Source organism: Suricata suricatta, chromosome 12 (assembly GCF_006229205.1).
Source record: "Suricata suricatta isolate VVHF042 chromosome 12, meerkat_22Aug2017_6uvM2_HiC, whole genome shotgun sequence".
NCBI classification, from domain to species: Eukaryota; Metazoa; Chordata; class Mammalia; order Carnivora; family Herpestidae; genus Suricata; species Suricata suricatta.
Window position 1 is genome coordinate 101608477 of NC_043711.1, and position 16550 is coordinate 101625026.

At 50.2% G+C, this 16550-nt stretch overlaps 1 long non-coding RNA gene across 1 annotated transcript in view; it reads left to right on the plus strand.

The window, feature by feature from the left end:
* The first annotated feature begins 9931 nt into the window (after positions 1–9931).
* Positions 9932–16550, plus strand: part of LOC115274772 — a 10336-nt gene continuing 3717 nt past the window's right edge. Inside the window, exon 1 of the long non-coding RNA XR_003901239.1 lies at positions 9932–10007. This is a non-coding gene — a long non-coding RNA (uncharacterized LOC115274772). The remainder of the gene's footprint in view (positions 10008–16550) is intronic.

Below are 16550 nucleotides of genomic sequence, written 5' to 3' on the forward strand. Positions count from 1 at the left end.
GCCGCAGCAACACAAAGGCAGGCAATTTCTCTTTGGATTTTAGCACTTGCTTCCGAAACAGCAGAGTCCAGGCAGGGGGACCAGCGAGGATGGATGGGCGTCTGGCATTGATTGGTACTGAGCCTGAATAATACATCAAGGGCCTGTGACTTCATCACAAAAGCCTTGAGAGCCAGCCTCCTGCAAACCAGACTCTCCAGGGACTCGCCTTAGCAGGTGTCTGCAATTGGAAATGAAGTGGGAGGAATGTTCCTGAACTCCAGGCTGAGAAGTGGGGGTAAAGGAGCATTTCCAAGACTCCCAGCAACCTGGGCCTTATAACGGGCTCTGTGTCCCCGGGGGTAGGCCCCCACCACTCCTCTGAGCTCTGCCGCTGCTAACAATGAGTCGAATGTGTGGCTAAGGCTGCCTCCTGGGCTCTGCACCCCGTAAGAAAGACATGGGCTGCTTAGGACGGAGGCTGCAGCCGTGGGCTCCGGGGCGCCAGGCTCAGCTCTGTAGGCTGAGCACAGGGAGGCCTCCCTCCTCTTCCTTCCTTGAGCACTGGCTGAAGCGCCGATCATATGGCAGGTGACATGCTAGGGAGCAGAGGCACAGCACTGAACAAGGCCACCTCAGCCACGGCTCCGTGCCCAGAAGTGTGCGCTGGTGCCCTTTCACTGGTTGTCTGTCCAGCCACAGGGTCAGTGGAGGATCAAGACCATCTTGCAGAAGAGAAAAGGGAGACTCCAAGAGGGGCCATGCTGTCACTAACCTTATGGCCGACTGCCAGCACACTCCCGTCATTCCTCCTGGACCCCTGTGTAGCTCTGTGCGGAAGGGTCATGAGTCCCGGTGGGAGCTGGACTCCTTGTTCTCCCCGGTATTCCCAGCAGAGCCTAATGAAAACCCGGACACCTGGAATGAAGGCAAAACTCTTGGCCTTTCCAGTCAGCAGCACCTTCGCCCAACTAGTTTTGGCTGCTGTCCATGGTACCAGAAAGAGATACAGAGCCGGCTAGTGTTGGGTGGCTACCGCCATTCTTGGGAAGCTGAAAGCCTCACCACCCAGCTCATGGTTTTGACAATCCCCAACCAGTTTGACTGAGACTTTCCAGTACTTCTGACTTGTCTCTTCTTCCACTTCCAATGAGTCTCTCCCGTGGCCAGAGGAGGCTTTCTATTTGATGTCTTTCCTTTTATTGTTTGTTTCTTCCCAAGTTATTCTTAACCTTCAAAGTAGAGAAAACTCACAACCAACTCTACCCTGTGTAGAATAGACAGTCCCCAAAAATTATGTTTATTCACAGAATGTTTTTGTTTTTTATTCAATGTATTTGGCTCTTTTCTCCACTTTTCTGCATCAGCAGAGACTCCACTCAAAATATAAATTTCTTCCATTGTGTTTCCCAAAGGTCAAACACCCACAAACCTCCAACATGATTTTTGCATACTCTTATAACACCTACCATTCTGTATTGAGTATATTTCCTAAAATCAACCCAGTTTTTAAAAATTCTTAAGAGACCTATTTTTTAGAGCAGTTAGAGATTTACAGAAAAATTAAATAGAAAGTACAGAGAGTACTGTACACATCTTCCTTATTATTACCATATTGCATGAGTGTGATGTGTTTGTTAGAGCAAATCTTATTGATACTTTATTATTACTTAATGCCCATAGTTGACATTGGGGCTCATCCTTCGTGTGGCATAATAGTTCTGTGGGTTTTGACAAATGCGTAATGACACTCGTCTTCCATTATTCTATCTTACTACCCTAACAGTTGCACTGTGCTCCACTGATTCATTCCTAAACCCTCTCCATGAAGTTCTGGCATGACTAATTTTCAACTATCTTTATAGTTTTGCCTTTTCCAGAATGTCATACAAGATGCGGTCTTTCAGACTGGCTTTCTCCATTCCCTTTATCTTTGTTTGTAAATAAACTTATTTAAAAGGGAAATTTTTATCATCATCACATAGATATTTCGATTCATTTACCATAAATAAAAAGGTAGATATTCATTTAGAATGAATAAAGGGAGGCCATAAAAATGCAACAAAAAAGGCAGAGTAAGAATCTCTGAAAATTTTCTATTCTACAAAAGTCATGACAAAAACTGGCAAAAATGTTAGAATCAACTTTTTAAGAACTATGGAAATTAACCAGAGGCTTAAAGAAATCTAGAGAGCATTTATTCAAGAAAAATGGCTGAATCTCAGTATGAACAGTGAGTTTCACGACATATTAGTTTGCTCTATTTTCAACCCCGCCTTTCCAGTTCTGAGTTAGCTTTGAAAAACAAGAGCCTGCAATCATGGTGAAAAATCGCAGTCTGGAGCCACAGGAAGGGGCAAAACAAGATTGGATCTCCTTTGAAGTCTCATTCCCGGAGAACTGGTATCACGGGACTTGTGTGGTGGGTCCCTGGATGATTCTACTTGCAAGACAGTCTTTACTTGACCCTACTTGAACCTTGACCAGTGTGAAAAGCCTGGGCATCCGTCAGAACTATTAGAAGTAATTGATCGGCCCCCTGGCTGCCTGCGGTAGTGAGTAACGGTTGGGGCAAACAATGATGGAGACGCTTAAAATAAAAAGCTAGAGAATATGTCCGCAGAGGCTTTGAAAATTTCCAACATGTTCCTGAGGATTCGGAAGACCATATAGTTCTGTGTGAATGCACAGGAGAGACCTGAGGAAGCCCTCTGATCTTACCTCTGTTTGACCCTGAAGGTCAACACAAGTAGGAAGAGAAATCTAAGGCAGATTTGTCAGCTTCCTGGCCAAGTGTTGAAGACACGCTCCAACACACACACAGATCGTTTAAGGAAATCTCTGTCCTTTCATCAGCTTCCCAGTCAGATAGCTGAGCAGAGACTCCAGTAACCACACATGAAAAACAACGTAAGACACCACATTTATAGATTTAAGGGCAAAAGCCACATGATCATCTTAATAGACACAGAAAAAGTTCTTCATGATAAAAGTGCTCAACAGACTAGACATAAGGAACCTTCCTCAGTCTGCTAAGGGGCACCTATGAAAACCTCACGGCTGTCGTCATACTTAATATGACACATTGGCTTTCTCCCTAAAATCAGAAACAGGCAAAGATGTTCAATCTCACCACTGGTATTCAACTGCATGTCGGCCAGGTCATTAGGCAAGCACAGGAAATAAAAAGCATCTATAGGTAAAGGGAAAAGTAAAGCCATCTTTATTTGGAAATGACATGATCTTGTGTATAGAAAATCCTCAGGAACCCACAAACAAACTATTAAAGCTAATAAACAAGTTCAGAAAGGTTGCAGGATATAAGATCAATATACAAAAATTGATAGTTTATCTACGCATCAGCAATAAATGATCCAAAACTGGAATTAAGAATGTAACTCCACTTATAATAGTATTAAAAAGAATAAAATACTTAGGAATAAATTTAACAAAAGAAGATATGTATACTGAAAACTACAAACACATGGCTGAAAGGAACTGAAGAAAACCTGAATAAATGGAAAGACACGCCAGGGTTGTGAATGAGAAGACTTAATATGGTCAAAACCTTGGATACTCTCCAGGTTGATCTACAAATCCAACATAGACCCTACCCTTGAGGTAGACAATGTTTTATTAGCCATAATGGCTAAAGCACATGCAACCAGAGAAAAAATAAATTGTACTTTATCAAAATTAAAACCTTTTGTTCTTCAAAAGACGCTATAAAGAACGTGAAAACAACCCACAGGACAGGAGAAAATACATGCAAATCATACATCTGACAAGGGTCTTATATCCAGAATATTTCAAGAACTCCTTGCAACTCAACAATGAAAACAACTGATCAAAACACGGACAAATGATCTAAATAGACATGTGTTGAAAGAAGACACACAAATAGCCAAAACGCATATGGAAAGATGGTCAGCATTCATTAGTCACAACAGCTTTGAAAAAAAAAAAAAAGAAGTTACATTCTCCCCCCAGTAACCACCCATGGCTGACAAGACAGGTTCACAGCGTGCCAAACGCCTTCCATCTTATTTCTCCACCTCCCCTAGTGTGTAGCCTTTGTCCACATGGCATCAAACATGCCACCATGTCCCACTCTTGGCAGAGAGAAAGGGAGCGGAGGGCAGGTCCCATTCCTACAAGGACTGTCACTTCTCATTGGCTAACACATGGTCACACAGCCCCTCCCAGCTGCAAGGTCTTTTGGGGAATGTAGTCTTAGTCTGGGTAGCCATGCAACCAGTTAGCCTTCTGATGATGAGGGAGGGGGCCAGGGACAGGGAGCTGTCCTCATTCAACCTGCTCTGAGTGGCCGGACCATGAGGATTAATTAAGACGCAGTTGGCTCAGTTGGTTTACAGATAGACTCAGAGGAAACCCTGCCTAGGTTAAGAAAATCAGAAAGAGCAATTATTTATATCCGGGCTGTTAGCAGGAAGAATATAATGACTGGACTCAGTTTTCTGCTGAAAGTGTGCTTTAAATAACTTAGCCAGGTTGGTCTTGAAGTTAGGATGACAACAATAGAAATGATAATACTTCATAATGTATCTGCGATGTGTCAGTGCCCCAAAGCATTCTGGGAGTAAAGTGCTACTACTATCCCTTGTTTCGGGTGGGGAGAAACTGAGGCTCAGAGATGTTAAGAGGCTGCCAGATAGGTGGTAGAATCACAGTCAGACCCTGCACCAACTGGCTGCAATGCCTGTGTTCCTGGCTTCTCCACGGGGATCCTGGTCGGGTGGTCAGGCTAGTGATTCCAATGAACGTCAAGGCCAAGACGAGGGGCAGGCTCCTTCCAGGGCTACCCGGGCTTAACCTCTGCAGCCACAAACCCATCTCCATGCACATTTCACACAAGGGAGCTTATGATTGGGCCAGGGGTTGTTTCAAAGCCTCTGTATGCGTATCAAACCTTCCAGGTGAGCATTCATTGAGTGCTTTGGGAGGTTTCCAACTGCTAGGAACACAGAAGGGTTAAAATCCAAAGCTTGCCCTCCGGAGGCCTCCCAGTCTCCTGACGTTTGGCTACTCATGACCTCACCACCCAGCCCCTTTGCATGCTGCATGAGTCATAGGACTCGCCAGGCCCAAGGCATAACCAAATGACTTGTTTGTCTGCTGAAAACAGGGCCCTGGGGCAAAGCCGCTGAGGTTCCTGAAAGAAACACTCCTGAATCAATAGGGACGGGTTCAGGGGTATGTCCCGTGGACAACGGAAGGACAGAGGCCTTCGGTGGTGGTCAGGCATCTGCTTAGTGCCGCAACTCTGGGCTCCTGGGGCTTCTAAAGAGCAGTAGTTGGTTTTACTGAATGATCAGTTCCTGTGTTAGAAACGGAGCCCGAAGATAAAGGGCAGAATGGCCTCGAGGGTGTATCCGATCATCACAGCACAGCCCGACTCTCACACTGGAAACAACAGAACCGGGAGGAGGGCGGGGGAAAGGAGGGGACGGGAAGAAGGAAGAGAGGGATCTAGGGAGGGAGAAGGAAGAGCTAAATGCCCTTAGGAATCCTGGGGAAGCAGGGGGTCACCGACAAGACATGATTCTCGGTTCTAATACCCACAAAACACACCGAGAAGCCATTTTGTCATGAAGACCCCAAGGTCTCTGCTAGAAAGGCGCGGATTTACTAGCTTGCACGCCTGCCCTGTGCCGAGCCAGGCTGGGCTTGGAGGAGGCGGATGAGAACAGCAAGAGCAGTAATAGTAACGGCCAGCGTTTACTGAGCACTTACTACCACCAAGTCAAGTGCTGAGTCTTCACGCCTATCAGACAGCCCTGAAGGCAGGGAAGATTCTGACAGTCTGAATAGAATCAGTTGAGGGGAGACTAAGTCAGAATTCAAACCAGGCTCCAGAGCCCCCACTGTCAGGAGACCTCGCCTCAGAAGTCACAGCCCAGGGGGCTGACCGGGGAGGGGGCAAACCCCTCCAGGTAGCATCGGAAGCACCATGAGGGACACGCAGAGGCCAGAGCGGGTGTCACTGCAGGGAGAGGCAGGAAAGGAGGATAGTGAGGCTGGGAGTCTGAGCGGCCGGGACCAGGCGTTGGGGGCCAAATGGGAGGAGCCCCTGTGCGGGTCCACCAGAGAAGCTGGGCTTTCTCGGGGCAGGGGGGTGTCTTCAGGACAGGGGACTGGCCAAGGCTCGGCCTGCTTAAACAAGCCCAGGTCCCTCCAGGCTAAGGGACTCTGAGTCCCAGCCAGGCACCTGTCCTCTGGCTTGCTCTGGTCCTGGCAGGGTCACAGCCCAGGGCCGATGGTGGCAAAGGGGCCCCAGGGAGACGCAGGTCTGCAGCCCAGGGCACAAGGACACCATGAAACCGCCTTCTCCATATCCAGGCCCTTCCTGGTGGCACTGCCCGGGTTCCATGCTGACATGGTGGGATGAGACAGGTCTTTCTGCAGCCCCTTCTGCTCCTGAGAGCCACGGGGTGGTACCTGGCCTCCATCACACCCACTGCAGAGAATAATGATCATAACAGGGCTGGCGGCCATTTACGAAGCACTCTGTGCTGGGCACGGTGGGTATCTTACCTTATTAAATCATCAATAGGAAAAACCACAAATAATAATAATAATAATAATAGCCATCCCGAGAGCCAAGACCAGGCAAGCTCCCCGTGGACGAGCCACAAAACAACCCACGAAGGCAAGTGTCTTCTCACCTCCTAGTCCGGAAAACTGAGGCATTGTCTGAAAGCACACTGCCGGGCAGAGACCAGCATCCGGAGTGATGACCTCAGTGACCAAAGTCTGTGTATTTGAACTTGGCATTGGACAGCACGGGCTGTCCAAGAGTCCTAACAGTGTCCACGAAGTTCAAATTGTCTCCCTAGTTCATGCATTTTCTGCCTAATTTATACCATACTCATGCAGAAGTGAGACCCAAACTGGAAAACTGGATCTGTCCTTCCGTGATCTATCAATGAACTTGCAGAGTCACAAGCTAGAGCTCACTGGGGAGCCTGGAAGCTCAGTCAGTTGAGTGTCTGACTTCAGCTCAGGTCACGATCTCACAGTTCGTGGGTTCGAGCCCCGTGTCTGGCTCTGTGCTGACAGCTCAGAGCCTGGAGCCTGTTTCCGATTCTGTGTCTCCCTCCCTCTCTGCCCCTCCCCCAGCTCACACTCTGTCTCTGTCTCAAAAATTAATAAACATTTAAAAAGAAGAGCTTGTCACTTGGGACGGCACGCACCATGTCAGGTCCTGTCTCACCCGGCTCCTCTGTTCAACTAGATTTGCTGAGCCCTTACTCTGTGCCAGGCAGTATTGGACAAGGAGTTAGATGCCTTTATACCTCTTTTACAAAGAGGAAACTGAGGCACAGAGGGGACGTGACTTGCCCAGGGTTACCCACTTAGTGGCAAAGCAGCCACTTGGACATTTCCCGAGCCCAGGGCTGACTGCCTAGGAGCCCCCTCGATGACACTTCAGAGTCAAAAGTCACCCGGGTCCCCGCCTGGGTGCACTTCCCGGGCTGTGTCCGTGAGCCCGCCGTGGCTGAAGAGAAATACCGTGTCTCTGTGCCTCCTTTCCAAACAGCCTGCGCTGCCTCAAGGTCAGGACTCGGACCTGTTGGCCTTCAGTGTCTTCCACACGCGCAGCAGGTGGTCTGCCTCGCAGAAGCCGGAAAGTAGCCCAAGTTCATGGGTAAACTGCCAGACTCTCGTGCTGGCACCGAACCAGAGTCCCTGATGTCGCCGTCAGCTGTTTGATTTTCTGGGCTTCTTCCACCTGCAACCATTCGTGCTGGTGTTCCTTCTTGTTGTCACCTGGGACTTAATTGAAGCTGACAGCAGAAGGCGCTAGACACGAGCACACAAAGCGAGTGAGGGTGTGTCTCAAGGGTCCCCAGAGAGGGCTCGGCGCACCCTGAACTCACTGCTCTGGCCGGCTGCTGACAGCCCGTGTGCAGGTCCTCCTCAGCGCTCACTGCCAATGACCGAGACAGACACCTTGACCTCTCTGAGCCTTCTTTCTCATTTGAAGACACGGGTGTAATAACAGCATCCCCACATCAGTTTGTAGCAAAGCGTGGCTGGAATCAAAGCTCAGCATCCCCGACTCCGCACCTGCCAAGCGCTGTCACTGCCGCCGCCTGTGGCTTTGGGGTTTCGTCAGGCTTCCGCAAACTCAAGGTGCCGGAGATCCGAAGTCTGCAAAGATGGCCCACGGGCCAAATCGGCCGTCGCCTGGCTTCCGTAGCCAAGGCTGAACAGGAACACAGGCTCGCCGGTTTGCTCCCTCAGTGTCCCTGGTCGCTTCCATACCACAGGGGCAGGCAGAGCGGAGTCGTGGCAAACGCTACCGGGCTTGAAGTCTCAAATATCTACTACCTGGTCCTTTACGGAGAAAATTTGCTGACTCTACAAGGCACACTGTCATTTCAGACATGGCTAGGAAAGAGAAGGATTCCAGTTCAGCTATGACACACCACCGGTGTGAGATGGATCCAAATGTCAGAGATGATAAAATGTGGAGAAAAGGAAAAGTACTTGGAAAGTTCAATGAAATATACTGTTGGTCATTTTATTAAAGGACCTGATTAAATGCTAATTCTTTGCTTTTCCCTTCCCTCAACGACATGTTGAGACCTAGAAACGCTTTCAGGATTAAACACTGGAGCATCTGGGTGGCTCAGTCGGTTAAGCCTCTGACTTTTGCTCAAGTCATGATCTCACGTTTTGTGAGTTCAAGCCCTGTGGCGGGCTCTGTGCTGACAGCTCCGACTCTGTGTGTGTGTGTCTCTGTCTCTGACCCTCACAATCTGTGTCTCTCTGTCTCTCAAAAATAAATAAACATTAGAAATGCTGTGTGGAGTTAGCAAACATGTCTTTTAAAAAAAAAAAGATTAAACACTGAACACAGGAGGCAACCTCATGTCACAGTATTCCCTTCTCCACGGCCGCATACAAGCTGTGTGATCTTGGGCAGGTGCGCTTACCTCTCTGACTTTAATTTCCTTACCTGAAGAAAGGGGATGGAGAGCGTGCCTGCCGACCTCATACACGAAAAAGCAATTCACAGGCGGTTCACATAGTAGCCATTCAATAAAGGGTAGATAGAAATTATTATAACCAGTTTGAAAATTCACTTATCTTGACCAAGCTGGTTTCTGTGGAAGCCCTGAGATCCAGAAGTGCCCCCGGGGGTCCCTGAAACACCAGCAGTGGACACAAGATCCCACGGCCCCGGGGGGGTCTCTGTCTCTGGGCGGCTGCCCTGTCATCTTCCAACCGACCCGGGGGTCCAGCTCATCCCCTGCTCGAACAGTGTGCCGCCAACATGGCAATTGTGGGAGAAAACTGGTGCCCTTCTCCTCATGGGACTTTTGTCTTTCTGACTTAGAGCCTGTCTCTTTGGCTCCCTTCATCAGAGGCAGGGTGGGTGACACATAGGCTCAGTGACACTGTGATGGTGGCTTCATCCCCTCTTTCCGCCCAGCGTGACCCTGGTGCTGGAGGCCCTTGAAAATGACAGCAGAGGACTGCCAGCAGGGAAAGCCCACAGAAGTCCTTTTGTGCGGTTAGAGGTCACTCAACTGGCGTCTCTGGAAGCCTCTGGAAGCTTCTCTTGAAATGCTGTACTTCCAGGCAAGGTGACACCAGCTGCTCAGACGTCGACACAGCCCTTCTGCTCCAAATGCTCAGCTGGGATCGATTCAATAGAAAAGAAGACACCAGCCCTCCAGGTGTATCGAACTAGACCGCAAAACTAGGCTCTACAGGAGGCGACCCTTTCCAGGTCTTGGACCACAGACGGTGCAGAGCTGTGACCTTCGAGAAGTTTCACTTGGGGAAGCCCCGAGCTCATCCAGACCCACTGATTGGGGAATCTTTACAAACTCTGGTACACGGGAGTGGTGTTCCCAGGGGACGAGGAAACGGAAGTTGCATGCGGTAACTTCCGGCGGCTGGAAACACAGAGCAGAGAGCTTCCCAGGATGCAGATGAATACAGAAGGAGCTCGAGAAATCCACCCACAGAACCCTCTAGTCTTTGGCTGAATAGTAAGTTGGATATGCCCAGCATGGGGCAAGGGTTTGTGAGGTCCCAGCAGTGAGGGGCGAGTGGGGAGCCTAACACTGTGCGGAGCTAACAGACACTGGGGTTCCAACCGCCCAGAATGGAGAGGTCCTGTGTGCCCTGATCCAGGGCACAGCTCCGGTGGTAGAGTGCGGGGCCGCTGTACCCTCGCCCCCAAGAAAGTCTGAAGTCAAGCCACAGCAGACCAGAGGTGATCTTCCAAGGAACTAATTTCTTGCTATAATAAAACTTAATGATCTTTTTTTAAAAAAAAGATAAAATATCCAGACTGTCAGTGATTTACAGCATATAGACAGAAACTGTTAGGTGTACTGAGAGGGATTAATGGCAGTTTAGACGCTGCTAGACAAAACATCAGTGAACTTGACCTCATAACAATAGCACTGAACCCAAATGAACCACACAGAGATAAGTGCATGGAGAGAAGGTGGGCAGAGCCTCAGTTCGCTCGGGCCTCCTCCAGGCAGCCTGGTATACGTACAAACGCAGCCCCCTAAAGAAAGAGAAGAATAGAAAATAAAAGATTGGAGAACGAATGGCTGGGAGTTTTTCCAAATTTGATGAAAACTCTAAACCCACAGAACCAGGAAGCTCAATGAACACCAAACCCAAGAAATATGCCTAAAAGGTACATCATGATCAAGTCGCATAAAACAAGTGATAAATAAAGAAAATCTTAAGAGCAGCCCAAGGAGTAAAGGCCATTACACAAAGAGCGACCAACTTAAGGATGTCAACAGGTGTCTCATGGCGGGGAGGGGTGGGGGGATGCGAGCCAGAAGACACCAGAGTACCGTCTTTAAGGCACTAGAGAAGACAAGAAAGCTAAGCCTACCACTCTATACCCGGGGAAAATGCCTTTTGAAAACAAAAATGAAATAGACACATACAGACGCTGACACAATTCATCGCCAGCAGCCCTGCGTCACCGTAAATGCTAGAGGGAGACCGTCGGGCAGAAGGAGAATGATTCGGACAGAAGAGCGTCTTTTCTGGAGCCTCTGCGCTGGCACATACATTTGAGAACTGGCTGGCCTGTTTCTGCAGAAAGCCTGGTGGGGCTCCCAGCAGGACGTCAGGGAGAACTTGACCTCACACTGCCTGACTTCAGGATTTTCTACACAGTGTTCAAGACGGTGTGATATTGATACAGGCTTCGCCAACAGACTAGATTCAAGAAACAGACCCTGACTTGGAGAGGCCATTGGGCCAGGGTAATTTAACGGCCGACTTGCATGACCCTAGAAGTGAATGCCTCCTTAAATGTTGTGCCCTGGATGCCCCCACTTCCCTCTCCCTGGTCCCAGTCCTGCTGCTGAATGACCACAAAGAAGTTGCTGTTGACAAAAAGGCTCACCCTGTGGGCGTGGCCCAGATTGATGTCTCACCGAATTAGCCGGAAGCTCCTGGAAGGCTGAGGTCCCCCTGACCTTGTTCCACAAGCGAAGCTTAGCTCAACACTGAATCGTTTCATGTCCCCGACGCTCGGGCACCGCCGGTCCCTCAGCTTTGCCACAGTCACGTCATCTGAGACACTGTCCCCGTCTGACTCAAGCTGTTTCTAGAACCAGGCCCGGCTTCCCCTTGGAAATGTTCTGATGACACAGCTGGTTCCTCAAGCTAATCACAGCCGGTGCCAATGCCCTGTGGTCAGCCCACCGCAGCCAGCTTCGGCGAGCCGCTCTCATACCCCGCAGTGCCTTACTGTAGGCACCCGCACCACTCTGCCCAGGTGGGCCCTACCATCATCCCTGCCTCTCCATGTGACTATTCCAGGGAGTGGTCCACGTAGTACCTCGGGGGACTCCACCCAGTGACCCCCAACACCATGACCCCCATGGGTATTATTTATTCTTACCCTTCCCTGCCTGCCCCTCCCCATCTCGTCACTCAGCTTCCTAGATCACCTCCCACATCGACTACTTGTACCCGAATTGTCTCCGTTCTGCTCTAGGAGGAATTCAAACTAAGACATCAACAAGCATGGGAGTTCCTACAAAAGTCCAATTTGTCAGCGCAAGGGGCTGACTTCTCTACTCTAACGTTCAGCTGAGAACATCTTACGGGTTTGCCTAACTGTCAAACGGACCACATGGCAAACGCCAGGAGAAATCCAACTGCAAACGCAGTACTGTTACCCTGCTGTGGATTCATTTCACCTCCACGAAGTCCTAGTGACCCTTGCTGAATGCAGGTGGGGACAGGGGACAGAATCCAAACTTGTGCTCAGGGGCCACTCATTTCCCACAAGCGGTTTTAAAGCCGAAACAAACAAGCAGAACACAACAACCAAGGAGAATGTGGCAGTGACAATGCTTTACGCCCTTGACACTCCAGGCGTGGCCCCCAGACCAGTGGGGGGACGCCGGAAACTTGTTGTAAATGTGGAATCTTGGTCCCACCCAGACCCGCTGGCTCACGTGATGCGGGTGATCTGTGTGCTCACTGCACGCTCCGCTCGCTGCATCCAGAAGCGCTGGCTTTAAGGATGTGACGGTTAATGCACAGAGCCTGGAGTCAGGCGGGGGGAGGGGCTTCCCCTCCTACTGGTCAGGTGCCTCCCCCGCAGAGCTCCTGTGAGGCTTCCCTGTGACAATCAACAGAAAGTAGGGGCACCTGGGGGGCTCAGTCGGTTGAGCTCCGGCTTCAGCTCAGGTCATGATCTCACGGATCAAGGGTCCGAGCCCTGTGTCGGGCTCTGTGCTGACAGCTCAGAGCCTGGAGCCTGCGTTGGATTCTGCATCTCCCTCTCTCTGCCCCTCCCCTGCTCCTGCCCTGTCTGTCTCTCTCAGAAGTAAATAAATGTTAAAAAATAAATAAAGCAGCACAGCGCACACACCAGCACCGTGACTGCCTGCATCTCAGCTCAGAATACAGCCTCCTCTGCCCCCAGCTGAGACCCGCAAGCCGTTCCCGGTTTGCCCCGTACTTGGGAAGTCGTGCTTTGACAAAGTATTTTGGACACGGGGTTGCAGCGAGTCGGGAGTCAGAGAATCAATTTAACAGCGACACGGGAACCGTCACTCCCCTGCCTGAGGCTCTGCTCCCCCCACCCCCACAGAAGATGAAAGCGAATCCCTTGCTTCTGCGGTTCCCAGGTGGGCATTCCCCGGGAAGCATCCTCATCCAGGCACCTGGGCCCCACCTGCAAACGCCCGGAGGTGATGGCCCGGGAGCGTCCTGGGCTCCCCGAGGTTTGGAAGCTTCCCAGGTGATTGTCCTGACCCACAGAGCAGGCGAACGCAACTTCCTCAGGCTTGTGATCCTGTGACCACCCCCTCGAGGACACCCAGGATACAGTGACAGCCCACAGGCGTTTTTTACCTGCAGGATCGCTTTTTAAAATACATCCTAAGCCCCGATTTATCTTTGGTAGCACCTGGATTCCACGCGCCGAATCAAGATCTATGCTCGCGGTGGCAGTGATGTTGGTCCCTTCCCGCTGCCACCCCACATGTTGCCAGCACGGAGCTCACTCCGCATGGACCTGAAATCCTTCATTCTGGGGCATTCTTTAAAAATGTGTAATTGACCTGTGAGTTTTCCTTGGGATGAACTTTATATAAAGTATCTCCAAATCCATTAAGAAACTGGGAGGAGCATAAATCTTAAGAAAATATAACTGTAGATGTAACTCATCAGCAGAGTCTGCAGAATTTCTGCAAATCATTCGTGGAAGGGAATAATACGTAAATCCCAAGTAATTGGACCTACGTGTGTCGTTTATCAGCGAGGGTTGATAAATGCACGACCTCTGAGGTCTCCAGCTAGTGGAGGGCTGAGGAGACCTACCAGACCACCCACTGCTCGGGCATCAGGGAGAAGCATCATGCTTCGGGCATCATGCTTCGGCGGAGGGGGGTGTGGGTGGTCATCTCCCAGCGCACGGCAAGGCCTGCAGACGGCGCTGCCCGGCCACTCCAGCATCTTCTCACCTCCACGCAGAAGGTCCCTTCACCTCCAGAGCGTCTCCAACTCCCCTCACGACTAAGTTGCTGGATTGAGCCCGTGAAAATACAGGACACCCACTTAACTGAATTTCAGATAGACAACAAGTCATTTCTGGGGTAAGTATAGCCCGTGTGTTATTGGGCCATACTTAGACCAAAGGCTTATTCTGTTCGGTGGGCATCTGTGTTTTCCCTGTCAACCCCATCCATGAACGCCCAGCACAGAGTAAACCCCTCTTTCCCAGTCTCAATGGGGAGAGACAGTGACCCAGGTGACTTGTTTCAGTCACTGTTTTCCATAGAACTCTTGCCAGTCTCCTTTCCCCATCTGAAGTGGAAACAGCTTGTTTTTCCCTGATACCAGCCTTTATTCCTACTTCAGTAACAGGGCACCGTTGCTCACTGGCCCAGCTAGGTGTGGTGATGTGACTAACGTCTGGCCAAGGGGGACGGAAGGGGGAGTGGTGTGCAGCATTCCTGGAGTAATTCTTGAAAGGGAGTCTTCCCTTCCTCCGTCCTACTGCTTCCGACATTGCTGTGTTGGCTGGAGCTCCAGCAGCCGCTTTGGGCCATGTAGACAGGGGTCACGTTCTAAGTCTGGTGGGGTGGAGAGCCTGGTCCCTGGCAGCCACGTGCGGCAGAGCAAACACTTCAGCCATGGACTCCTGCCTGCAGGCGTCTTTTACAGGAAGGAAAAGTCAACTTCTGTCTTGTCTTAGCCAATGTTACTTGTGGCTTTTCTGGTCTTGCAGCCAAGCCAGAATATCCGATCCTCTAACATCATCTCAAGCAGATGTCGTCACTTTCTGGTCACAAAAAAGTCAGTCTGGTTTAAAAATCTAATCTTATGCTGGTGAGGAGGTGGAGAGACAGGCACCCTCTTACATTGTTAATGAGAATGCAAACGGTGCAGCTGTTCTGGAAAACAGTGTGGAGGTCCCTCAAAAAGTTAACAATAGGACTCCCCTATGACCCAGCAATAGCACTGCTGGGGATTTACCCGAGGGACACAGGAGTGCTGATGCACAGGGGCACATGTACCCCAATGTTCATAGCAGCACTTTCTTTTTTTTAAAGTTTTTTTAACATTTATTTATTTTTGAGAGACAGAGAGAGACAGATCATGAGCAGGGGAGGGGCAGAAAGGAGAGACACACAGAATCGGAAGCAGGCTCCAAGCTCTGAGCTGTCAGCACAGAGCCCGATGCGGGGCTCAAACCCATAAACTGAGAGATCATGACCTGAGACGAAGCCGGACGCTCAACCGACTGAGCCACCCAGGCGCCCCCATAGCAGCACTTTCAACAATAGGCAAATCGTGGAAAGAGCCTAAATGTCCATCAACTGATGAATGGATCAAGAAGATGTGGTTTATCTATACAATGGAGTATTACATGGCAATGAGAAAAATGAGATCTGGCCATTTGTAGCAACATGGATGGAACTGGAAGGTATTAATGCTAAGTGAAGTAAGTCAGGCAGAGAAAGACAGATACCGTATGTTTTCACTCATAAGTGGAACAGGAGAAACTTAACAGAGGACTATAGGAAAGGGAAGGGGAAAAATAGTTAAGGAGAGAGAGGAAGGCAAACCATAAGAGACTGAGAACAAACTGAGGGCTGATGGGGGAGGGGGAGAGAGGAAGGGGGGTGATGGGTATGGAGGAGGGCACTTGTTCAGATGAGCACTGGGTGATGTATGGAAACCAACTTGACAATAAACTATATTTAAAAAACAAATAAAAATCCAATCTTATGTTCAATTTAAATTTTATCTCCTCCCTTCCACCAGGCCTGGTGGTGTTGGAAGCTCCTGAGACTTTGGGGGAGAGAGTAAGACAAGTTGTAGGTAACTCTCAGGAAAAGGAGCCTGAGGCACTGAAGGGTGCTTGCCAGGGGAAGGTGGTTCGTTGTGATGGACCACAGGAGGCTTCCAGGCACTTGAGAAACTGGGGCGCCATGCTGATGGGAAACACCACACGGGGTGCACCAGTGAGGGTCAAGACCTCCCCGAGGCAGGAGCGCAGAGACAGGTTTGGGAGTGGAGATCCGGGACGTGGGGTTCCACCCAGGCCATGTCCAGAGCACAGAGCATGACTGCTGGCACCTACCCTCCGGCCACGGGACCCTCCCACCCGTGGCCGCCAACACAGTCCTTTCCAGGCTCCGTGAGACATCTCTGCCCTCCGCTTCTGGAAAAAATAGAAGCCGGCATTCTTCTGGTTGGACTTTTTAACCAAAGTTCTGACAGCCACGTGTGCTCACTCGCCCCCTCGCGGATCCACAGATCTGAACGAATTTTCACCCAGCCGCAAAAGAAAGCAGCTCCCAAATCTGGGGTTTCCTTTGGGGGTGCTGAACTAGAGCGGCCCGGGAGACACCTCCCTTGTCAGAGAACGCCCCCTCTCCTACCCAGAAGTGGCCGGTTGCACCTGATGAGGCCCGGAGCCCCTTGGTGGCAGCTGATTGGACAGTCTCGGATACCTGTCCCTGCCTGGACCAATCAGAATCTCTCTTCCGGTTATTTGGACTTGGAACTCGAGGCTCGGGTACAGA